This window comes from Phyllobates terribilis, unplaced genomic scaffold (assembly GCF_046119375.1).
Source record: "Phyllobates terribilis strain yellow unplaced genomic scaffold, ASM4611937v1 Scaffold_442__1_contigs__length_1511491, whole genome shotgun sequence".
Taxonomy (NCBI): Eukaryota; Metazoa; Chordata; class Amphibia; order Anura; family Dendrobatidae; genus Phyllobates; species Phyllobates terribilis.
In genome coordinates this window covers 27,684-38,757 of record NW_027363202.1, presented here as the reverse complement: position 1 = coordinate 38,757, position 11,074 = coordinate 27,684, and the positions used below count along the sequence as shown (strand labels likewise).

At 43.4% G+C, this 11,074-nt stretch overlaps 1 long non-coding RNA gene across 1 annotated transcript; it reads left to right on the top strand.

The window, feature by feature from the left end:
* The first annotated feature begins 392 nt into the window (after positions 1 to 392).
* On the top strand, positions 393 to 6,028 carry LOC141229001 (uncharacterized). The gene is made up of 4 exons (XR_012295794.1): positions 393 to 573; positions 909 to 970; positions 1,052 to 1,133; positions 6,012 to 6,028. It is a non-coding gene; the product is annotated as an uncharacterized lncRNA (long non-coding RNA).
* The last annotated feature ends 5,046 nt before the right edge of the window (positions 6,029 to 11,074 follow it).

The window sequence follows — 11,074 nt, the reverse complement described above, 5'->3', positions numbered from 1 at the left end:
CCCTCACATTTGTACTATTTTGGTGCAGGAAAAATCAGTTTGCAGAACCATCCTGTTCATGTTACTCACTGATTCTCACTTGTTGCCTCATTTCAGGCCAAACAGGAGATACAGAGCAGAATACCGAACTTACCAGAAAGCAGAGAGATCAGACCCCAGCCGGGTGAGATGGGCGTCCTCTGATTATTATCCAGATTACTTTGTGCATATTATGTGACAGATACCACAGTAGGGCAGTGGGGTCTTAATGACTGCAACGGTCACATGATGCAACCAACGTGGGGGGTCACATCGTTTTTTCTTATACAGTTGGTTACATGTAAATGCTGCTTGGCTTTTGCCGATTTTATTGTGTTTTTGTTCACTTTTTGTTTTTATTTCTGTTAGGTTTCTGCATTAAAACTCGCACATCCAAAAATACCAAAATCTTTATTAACATCTGCAAGTCGAACCAGATCCCAGCGCCCCCGGACCTGACGGAGCAGGAGTTAGTCAGCATCCTGGAATCTGATGATCCCTCCGGCTATCGAGTCCCCATGAGCCTTGGAGAGCCCCACGTTGAAGTTGATAATAGTACGTTTTTTTTTAATACAGCACGTCTCTTTCTAAAGGGGTAGTCCAGAGATATCCTTAAAGGGGTTAAAATAGCAAGTATTACAACTTACTAATCCTCAATGATCAAAGGTGCCGTCTCCACAGGTTCTGGTAGGTCCACTTCCAGTCTGCGGAATAAAGTTTGTTGTTGTCTTTTGAACTTTTTTGGTTTAGATTTGGGACTTAAAGGGATTGCCCACTACTTGGATTCCCCTTTAAGAACTTATGCTAATTATTCATAGCAGCCCAACTAAGGTCAATGGATTGATTCGGCATCGCAAAGTATCTAAGTCCTGGTGCACTTTGTCCTACAGGTGGAGGCGGCTGCACGGCGTACGACATAGTGATTAATGGCACCTTCTTTGAGAAAATTAAGGTAACTGCAATTGCTTATTCCGACATACGAGCTGTCTGCTCTCCTTTGTGTCAGCTCCTTACTTTGTATTTTTTTTATTAGAATAATGAGCTTCTCAGGGAATTTTTTATCACCGTGGCCATGGAGGGACTAGAGAACAAGTACGAAATGGAGCTGTCAAGAGGTAACGACCGCATCACTGATATTTTCCTTCATTTTTCCAACACAAGGACTTGTTCTTTCGTGGAGCAAGTTTACCATATAATATATTGAACATTTTTATGTACTAACCTGTTGTATGGCACCGTATCAAATGCCTTTGAAAAGTCCAGATAGACGAAAACCACTAAGTTTCCCTGGTCCAACCTAGAACTTACCTCCCCATAGAATCTTTTCAGATTAGTTTGCAGGACAGATCCCTCATAATCATATGTTTAGGTTATTCTTATTGAGGTGCTCCAGGTTAGTATCTCTTAGAAAACCCTCAAAGATGTTGCCCACAGTACAAGTTAAACTTACCTGCCTATAAATTCCAGGCTCAGATATTATCCCGTTCTTGAATATTGGTACCACATTTGCTTTGTGGGTGTAACACTGGTGGATATGGACCCACTGCCCCACGGGAGGGTTGTGACTAGGTGTCTACTGGGTCTCCACTAGAACCTTTGGTGGTGAGGATAGACTGGGCCGCCAGTAGACACCAGGTACAACTTCAGTGCAGTCCCCGGGACTGCAGCAGCATTCCGGAGGTACCAGGGTACCAGACACAGTAGAGCGAAGACAAGGACTAGGTCAGACAGTCTGAGATCGGGGCAGGAAGCACAGGTTCAGGATAGAGAAAAATGGCAAAGGGGACAGGGGTTTTTGATACCAGAAAACTCCTTTAACGCTTGCAACCTCTGTTGCTTGACTGCAACTCAAACAGTCAAATCAGTCAGTAAGAATTTAGGGCACTTCCATGGCGATATTTTGCATCAGTATTTGTTAGCAGACGCCAGGAGTGGATCCAAAACAGAAGAGGTGAAAGTGTTTCAGTTACTATTTTTCACTGTGTTTGTTCCCCTCTGGTCTTCAGCTTACAAATACTGCTGTAAATTAGTGCCCAAAATACTCACTGTGTGAATGAGGTGAGGAAGCTGCTTGTAGTACTGTAATAGAAGTCCTTATTCTGAGGATGAGTGCTGTAATTCTTGTCTTCTCTGCTCCATCAAACTCCCCAGAGCAGGGGCAACCCCTGGGGCAAAACTGCTGGCGGCAGATGTCCAAACGTATGACTCAGTGATGTGTGATGGACCCCGACTCCCAAACAAAATGAATCAGACACATACAAAATAAATACACAAATCATTGCAATTAGGTGTCAAATATTCTCAACTTTATTTAAATTTACATGACACCGAAAATGGCACAACCCTCGACTCACGAAGAGTCACCCTCCAGCGCTCAGGAGAGGAAAACCCCCTGTGGAGGAAACCTCTAGGGAACCATGGCTCGAGGGCTGCCCTTCCCTTGGGCTTAGAGAGTTAGTGCCGATATATGACGGAGGTTTAGAATTTGTACATATTTACAGAGAACGACATAACAAATATAGACTATTAATGTGATAGCTGCGATATCTGTCACCACATTTATTGCTGGAACGAATTTAGTTGATCTGATTTCCCAGGTGGATCTACCACTTCTCCCTTACAGATCCAGCTCCGTCTCTCAAGAAGTTGGGCACTTGGTTACAGGGGTTGCTCATTATGGATAACCCCTAATAGGATGAGTATCCCCCCCCTCCCAATTTATCACCCATTAAAGTCAAGGATCCATCCATGAACTCCCAAAGAAGAGCAGCTCTTTGTACATAGTAACAGAAGGGGATCCTGTTTTGGGGACCCCCCCTCTGTTACCTTCCCATGCCCCCGGGGTGTCTAAGAAGACAACCCCTTTCCCTGCTAGAACCTCCAAATTACACCAACGTTGGCACATTACGTGGGGTGGTCAAGCTCAAGGTCCTCAGGCGCATCATCAGTAATGGCGCTGATCATGGCAGTGCGGCATTCTTTTATGGAATCTTCTTTATGACACTTGTTTATGCCCTCACAATAGTTGTCATGGTTACTACAAGGGCTATTACTGATGCAGCGTCCAAGTATTAACCCTTTCATCATTGGTAATTCACTTTCATTATGGAGGCAAATAATTGTACTTGATACCAAGCAGGAGTCTTATCATTACGGCTTCCCTTAGGCACCATAAGAAATACAGATTATAGAACATACGTACAAGTGTTTCAGGAGTGTTTTGCACTTTTTAGATCCATAGATTGTGCTTATAACTAGCACTTTACAAAGCAGAAAATTAAGAGGAAATTACTTGTAAAATAATATTATAAGGAATTCCATTTCAAGCATTTTCCTAATGTGCATTCTGCATACTTGCATAGTTACATAGGTTGAAAAAGTTTGAACTTTAATATCCTAGGTCTATCTCCAAAGTTATACATTTTCTATTACTAGATTATTTATAACCCACAATGTCATGTTTTGTTAAAAAAGTATCCAGCCCTTCTATAAATGCTGTTATACTATCTGCCATTACTATATCTTGTGGTTGGCATTCCACAGTCTGACTGCTCTAACTGTAAAGAATCCTTTCCTATTAAGCTGCCAGAATCGCTTCACCTCCGCTTGTTATAAATGTTCCTGGTGCTTTGTAAGGTCCTGGAAAGTGATAAGTCATGTGCCAGTACTATGCATTGACCACATATGTATTTATACATATAAATGTATATTTAAGAAGGAGATGATAATTACCCTTCATAGAGGTGTTACGATCATTCATAAATTGCTTTCATAGGTTTGATCTCCAGGATTAGGAGAGATTTGGGGTGTAAACGTAATAAACAATGAGTAAAACATCAAAGCAAACGAAAAAGGGTTTGTGACCCAAACTGGTAGGTGAGACCGGCTAGCCCCATATTATACAAGGTCACAACCAGGTTTCGCCTGAGGAGGGCAGCACTAATGAGTCCTCAGGAGCGCATAACCCTGAAATATGCAGCGATTCTACACTACCCATTATAAAAGGGTTTAATATGCTACTTACTACCATGTTTTAGCTAAGATACAAGGCATACTTGTAAGGAGAGATGAAAAAGGTGATGGGGGACAACATATAAATATACTGAGGAACTCTATACACTAGTGGCCAAAATTGAGGCAACACCCCCAAGATTTATGAATTTTTAGCATTTTGCCAATACCAATACAAATTTCATGAATGTTTTTGATTTCACAGTAAAGTTTTTAAGTAGAAATAAAATCTCATAGAGAAACACAATATTAGCAGGAAATTTGTTCATTTGTCAACAAATTGGACACTATTGTCACTCAGATGACTGTGGGAGAAAATTTATTTGTCCTATTTTCATATCTAACACTAAATGTTAATACTCAGTTGGACAGCCCTCGGCCTTGATGACTGCCTGGCATCTACTTGGCATGCTATCTACCAGTTTGTGTAAATCAGATGGTGTGATGATATGAAGCCATGATTTGATGATGGCTGCAATGAGTTCCTGCTTGTGTGAAGCCCGCTGTTTTGACACCGCTCTTTTGAGCCGAGCCCAGAGATTCTCAATAGGATTGAGATCTGGGCTGTTTCCTGGCCAATTCAATAGCTGGACATTTTTGTCCTTGAACCAGGAGAGACATTTTTTAGCTGTATGGCATGGGGCTCCATCTTAAAATAAACGGTGTCCCTTCACTAAATACATCACGTGCCGAAGGAATGAGTTTAGGCTGAAGGACGTCCTTGATGTACTTTTCAGCATTAACTGTTTCTTCAATTACCTGCAGCCTACCACCTGCATCTCTGGACACGCAGCCCCCTACCATAACACTCAGAGGAGGCTTCATGGTGGGTACTGTACCCTCTGGCAACCAGTCCTCTCCAGGTCGTCGTCGAACGTAGCAGACACCGTCGCTGCCAAAGATGGATATGCGTGTCTCATCGCTCCATATAACATTTCTCCATTGTTCAATGGTCCATTTACAATGTTCTTTGGCCCCTGCAGACGTTTCTGACGCTGTGAGGCATTCAAAAATGGCTTTTTACCTGGTATTCTGGCTCTTAACCCCACGTTTACCAGTCGTCGTCGAACCGTCCGATCGGACACTGTCACTCCGGTGTTGACAAGCTCCTTGTTGATGTTAACAGCAGTTTATTCCCTGTTATTTAGGGCGATTCTAACAATTCTTCTAACAGTCTGAGGACTTGTAGCCTTCTTCCTTTCTCTACCTGGTTTATTCTTTATCGAACCAGTCTCTTGAAACCGCTTACACACTTTGAGAATGAATACATGTAATTGCTTACCTTCTGATGACAAACTGGCTTTAAAATATAAAAACCGCATTTTAATCGCACAATATCTGTCTTAAATCACACCCAGGTCACTATAACCCAACATAGAATACATATCGCAGAAGAGGGCGTGTGTACAAGTAAGTAGGTCAGTGAAAACTTCCATTAAATATTGGTGATGGTGAAAAACTGAAAGTGTTGCCTCAATTTTGGCCACTAGTGTATAACACAAAATATAAACAAAAAAGAAAGGGAAGAACATTTCTGCACAAAAAACCTGTCGCTCGGCAGGAAAATCCCCTTGATATTCCTTTTTTTGAGATTTTTTTTGTCCCGTTCTTTAGAAACGCTGCAAAAATACTGAAAGAATAGACATGAAACTGCTTCAAATCTGCGAGGATTCACTTTTCCTGGTACTATCAAACATAGCATTTTTGGGAACTTGGAGCTCTATATTACAAATATGTCCGTCCCCCCAGTTGAAAGAAATTAACATTTTCCTGGAGGGAAGTTTATATTTGACATTATGTCAGTTTTTGTCTATCGATGATAAAGTGCAGTTTACAGCAATTTTTATTGTGACATATACCCAAATCATTCACGAAAATATTTCAAATTCAACACGCGTCGGGCGGGCCTGCGTGCTCTCACATGCCAGAGCTGAGTTTCAGTTCCAGTCCGACCCTGTTAATCATCTATGGTTTCCCTTCAGAGTGGAAAATGCCGAAAAATCGGAAGTTCCTGGGATCCATTTTTGAACAGAATATCAGAACCAAATAAAAACCGATGATTCAGGATATGAACAAAATGGGGTAAGTCCCAACTCTAAGGTACAAGTCTATGGCATACAGTCTGTAAAAGACGACAGAGTAGGCTGCTGTTGAGCATCGGCGGCTTCTTCTCTGATGTTCCTCGCTCATCCATGCAGTACATGGTCGGCCATTCAATTGATTGGATGTCTTATAATACCACATTTCCTCTAGGTACACAAAGTATGAAGAGCGCCACTCCTCCTGGTGATAGGTTATACCCAACAGAAGCGGCAGCGCCACTCCTCATGGTGATGGGTTACACCCAACAGATGGGGGAGCGCCACTCCTCATGGTGATGGACTCCAAGAATAAGGGGGCTGCAGCCTGGAAGTAACGCCGCTGCCCTTTTTAAGGAATATGCTGGTGTGGGGCAGCTACCCGGATTTTCACTGTGCAGGAGAACTGCAGCTAAGCCCATTCACTTTGCTGGATCTATGCTGTCGTTCCGCTGCACAGTGGAGGCCATGATGCCAATGTGCAGGGAATGACCCTGAAAGGGGCTGTTCCTCATTACCAGCATCAGTGCCCCTTTATTATATTAGAGATTGACCCCAACAGATCATAAATTGATGGTGTACCCTTGCAATATACTGCTTCCTTCCTTTTTTTATCAGTTCACCCGTGAAACCAGATTACATGATTGTGGCGGAACCTCCTGTAGGACACCCAAGTTTTCTGGTGGCTGAAGTCTCTTTACCTAAAGTGGTGAGACCCTCAGATGTGGTTTAGGATTGTGACCTTTTTGCATTTCATGTGATTTCCAAAAGTCTTCCCTTATTAAAAGTCTGTACCAACCTCGTGCTACCGGTCCTCCTCTGCCAACTTTTATCATCACAGCTTTGATGTGTCCACAGTAGCCAATTGCTGGCAGCTGTGACACATTTACTGGATGATGATGATATAATTTTTTTTTCATACCATGGTGGGTTGTTTGCAAGCTGTTGGAATTGGAAAGAAGATCTCTGTAAACGACTCTGTCAGCAGAGAACGACTGTTCAAACCAAGCACAGACGCCCAGTGCTTCACGGCGGGACCAGTCATTTATATAAGCCTTCCCCCCTGCTTGTTTCCCCTCCATCTCCACCATCACCTCTTCTTTGACAGTTCTGGCTTCATAGATCCAGAGAGGAGATAGAGGGAAAACAAGCTGGTGGGAAGATGTATATATTATTATTGTTATTTAATTATATAGTGCCATTGATTCCATGGTGCTGGTGCATATAAATGATGTTATAATGATGATATAAATGATGAAAGAGGCTTGTTGCAATAGTGTAGAACACGCCGCTCTTTATTTTTTCTATATTAATGCGACATTTGGAGGAATCGCACAGAAAATGCTTTAAATGTATTTATTTTTTAATTTGATTTTTCTCATGTCCATGATTCACATTGCGTTAAATGAGGCATAATGAAGATTAAGAATGTTTCAGCTAATGTAGCCTTCATCAGACAGGATAATGTAGCTTGAGGGGACCCACTTGGTTAAATATAGGGGTCAGTTCTGGTCTTCCCAAAAAGCAGATTAAGTAGTCACCACACGGGAATCTGGTGATTACAGGGTTTGCTTTTGGGGACCCCAGATTTCTTCATATAACCGAGTGGGCCTTCTGCCTAATGAAGGCTGCTGTTATGCACACGCCCGGGCTAAGCGGCGTGTGCGTGTGATTGGTAGTGATTCCACTGGACCGTGCCGGAGAGTGAATGCCTGGAGGGGCGTGACTAAGTATTCACCCGATCCGACCAGGGTCGCACGACGGCATACGACGCCAGTGCACCAAGGAGGAACCGAGCAGAGGGACCAGGTGCTACTCCAGGACAGACCCCGGACACGGCTGTTGACCCACACAGGGGAATACAGGAACAGGCTGGTAGGCTGGCACACAGACTGGAGGGTATAGGCAGGCACGACTGGTATGCAGGCAGGCGGGTATGCAGGCAGGGGGGTAAAGGCAAGCACAGCTAGAGTGCAGACAGGGAGGCACTAGCAGGTAGGAACACAGGCGGGATAGGACCCAGTACACACCGGGACTCAGGAACAATACAGGCAGAGGGTTACAGGCAAGCACAGCTAGAGTGCAGACAAGGCTGAGCAGGGAGGACAGGGCTCTGTTCACACGGAACAGACAGGAAGGGAAAGACAGAGCCAGATACTCACACAGTACTTGCAGAGACAACAAGCAGGAGTTAGGTACGAGTTCAGACTCTGCAGAAAAAGGAAGGGAACGGACATAGAGGCAAAACAGGTAAAGGACAGGAGAGAGTTCAGACTGGAACTGAGTGTACGGAGGAGACCGACACTGCAGAGGGATACAGGAGCGGGTCTGGGAATACGGCCCCCAGAGAGGCGGAACGAACAGGCAAGGAGCGTGTTCAGACAGGACAGACCAGACACAGGAGCGGGTCTAGGAAATCGGCCACTAGAAGGCGGAGCGAACAGGCAAGGAGCGTGTTCAGACAGGACAGACCAGACACAGGAGCGGGTCTAGGAAATCGGCCACTAGAAGGCGAGAGGAACAGGCTAGGAGCGTGTTCAGACAGGTCAGACAAGATACAGGAACGGGTCTAGGTAATCGGCCCCTAGAAGGCAGGAGGAACAGGCTAGGAGCGTGTTCAGACAGGACAGACAAGAGAACACAGAAAGGACTCAGTTCAGACACGGGAACTAATACCGAAAAGCAGGAGACATACAGGACTCAGTTCAGACACGGGAGCTGATACCGCAAAGCAGAAGACATACAGGACTCAGTTCAGACAGGCCTGGAAATACAGCCTCCAGGAAAGGCAGACAAGGAAACAAAGAACGGGACCTGGCACCTTCAGAGTGCAAGCACACACTGTAGGAAACACTATGCTCAGGCAGGGATAGAAGGGAGCTGCTGAGCTATATACCAAGTGACAGACAGCAATAGGCTGAGGACGCACAAGGGGTGTGACCCACAGCAGGTACAAAAGGCAGGAAGTGATCGGGCGCCGCCCTTAAGCAGCAGAAACAGACACAAACAGACAGCATGGAGGGAAGCCAGAGAGACATTCTGGACAGGAGATCAAGTGCGCCCTCTTGCACAGTGGGAGATGGACCACCATGCAAGGACGCCGCCAGGTATGTTACAGCTACATTATGTGAAATTCTGGTACCATTCATTATGCCTCACTTAAAGGGGTTGCCTGGCACTTTAATATTGATGACCTATCCTAAGGATATTCCATTAGTATTAAAGTGGTGGACAACCCCTTTTAATGCAGTGTGAATCCTAAAAAATATTTTTCAGCATTTTCTGTGAGCAGTTCCTCCACGTGTCAGATTTAATGTATGAGACGTGTGGAGCTACACAGTAACTTCTAGTTGGCCACGTATCAAGATAAAAGTTTAGATTTTTGTGCACTTGTTGGTTACAACTTTCTTTCCCGTACAGAAGCATTCAACGACATAAGCGTTGTTACCACGCTGGTCTTCTCTTTACAGTCTTCTGCTAGATCTCTTGTGTTGGACTTGGGTGAAGACAGAATAGTCGGACGTCCCGATTTGTATCATCTAGACGTCTTCATTCCTTACAATATCATCCAAGAACAAAGTGGAGCTCAGTTCAACAAGGACAGTAAGGTGAGACAATTAAGCAAAGCTGGACATGTCTTCTAGCCCATTCTGAAATCATCTTCTTAAAGAGGTTCTCTGAGAAAATGTATAAAATAAAATTTTAAAAAATGTATACATTTATTTAGCAAAAATAAATTGTTTTAATTAGTGAATAATTCTATGTGAATACTTTTATGCCCAAAAATGGCAAAAGTATTCTCGGAGTGATACCTTTATTGGCTAACCAGAAAAAAAAAATATATATGCAAGCTTTCAGAGCACAGAGGCTCCTTCTTCAGGCAATATTACAAATGAATTCATAACATTTGTAATCCTGCCTGAAGAAGGAGCCTCTGTGCTCTGTAAGTTTGCATATATATATATTTTTTTCTGGTTAGCCAATAAAGGGATCACTCCGAGAATACTTTTGCCATTTTTGGGCATAAAATTATTTCCATCAAATTTTCTGGCTAACACGGTACCACAATATAAATTTGTATTGTACATCACAATTAGGGGATAATAATTGTGTATGGACATAATGGCCAACGATGTCAGCAGCCATCCATCCTAGATGGGTGAAAGTAAACTGTTTGAGACGGACTTCTCTGACCTACCTGTCGGAATCAAGAACGTGCATCTATGTCATCGATTGACTGACTGATCACGTCCATGAGTCAACATGTTGTAAACCTGTCATGATGAGTGAGCAGATAGGATGCTGCCCCTCACCCTGACAGGAACTTATCTATCACAACATATAGTTGCCCAGAGACATCTGAATGCATCGGCTTTCCTTTATGCCATTCATCAAACATGTCGTATATTTTGTGTATAGCGAGTCACAAGCCTCGCACTGCTCTGCGTCTTATCATTTGGTTCTATGAGCTGCAGTAAAACGTGACGTATATTCCAGGTGCTGACGATCACAATGCCAGTCCAGCCAGCATAGCGGTGGGCTCAGAAGATCAGCTTTGGAAAGCGTTCCTCTTATATAGATCCAGTGGATCCTACTTACATTCGCTGCTGTTTACATTGTATGGTTACAATTCTATTTAGACTTCAATATGACTCCAGAATAAATTTTTGTCTTTCTAATCCTTGCTGTATATTTTTCCCAAGGAAGGGGTTTAGGTATTGTGCTTTTTTTTTATTATTTCTACTGTAATATTTCATAATATCTGTGAATAAGTCTTGAAAATAATTTGCATTGAAAAGGTTGAGATCCTCTGAATCTACAGGGATTTTTAGGAATTAAAAATCTACAGCAGTAAATCTGCAGCAGAATTTACATTTTGCACCATGTCTGGATTTAGTAGCAGCTGCCCCTTTAAATGGAATATGTCAGCAGGTTTTTGCTATCCCATTTGAGAGCAGCATAATCCG